This window comes from Aptenodytes forsteri, unplaced genomic scaffold (assembly GCF_000699145.1).
Source record: "Aptenodytes forsteri isolate BGI_AS27 unplaced genomic scaffold, ASM69914v1 Scaffold336, whole genome shotgun sequence".
Classification (NCBI taxonomy): domain Eukaryota; kingdom Metazoa; phylum Chordata; class Aves; order Sphenisciformes; family Spheniscidae; genus Aptenodytes; species Aptenodytes forsteri.
This window is the reverse complement of record NW_008794911.1, coordinates 3,884,097-3,884,736: the sequence shown is the minus strand read 5'-3', so window position 1 is coordinate 3,884,736 and position 640 is coordinate 3,884,097.

Here is a 640-nt window from a genome sequence, read left to right as displayed (position 1 = left end):
TGTCCCTGCCCACGGCAGGGGGGTTGGACTAGATGACCTTGAGAGGTCCCTTCCAACCCAAACTATTCTGTGATTCTATGATTCTATGTGAAACTCCTCACTGAAGCAGTTGTGATCCCAGCTGTAAGGCTGCCCTGTAAGATACTGCCCTGCACAGCCAAAAAGTGTAAATTACTATGGGCTATGTTAACTTTAATTTAGTGCACAAATAGATTACTTTCAATCAAAAGTGCAAGTAGATTCTTCCAAAACAGAAGAGAGAAGTCTGTACAAGATACAGTCTTATCCTTGTCAGTGCCTGGAACAGCAGCAAAATACAGGGAACGTTGTTAAATAGGTAAGACAGGTATTTAGGTGAAAGCTCAGCATATAATCGTTCCAGGAGCATTACCAAGAGCAAGATTTAGGATGCGTCCGGTTTCATGGTCGAAAGCACCGTGAAACGGAGTCCCGTTAACAACGTCTGGTGTCACTCGAGGCCGATCGGGAACCGCCCTCGGCCCCTGCAGTTGTAAAAACAGGCGGGATCTCCACAGAAAGCAATGGTACCCATACAAGCCAGGGCTCAGACAGCAACCCGCCGTCGCCGAGGGCTGCATGCGGCGCAGCGGGACGCCAGGCCAGGCCCCGGGCCCCACCG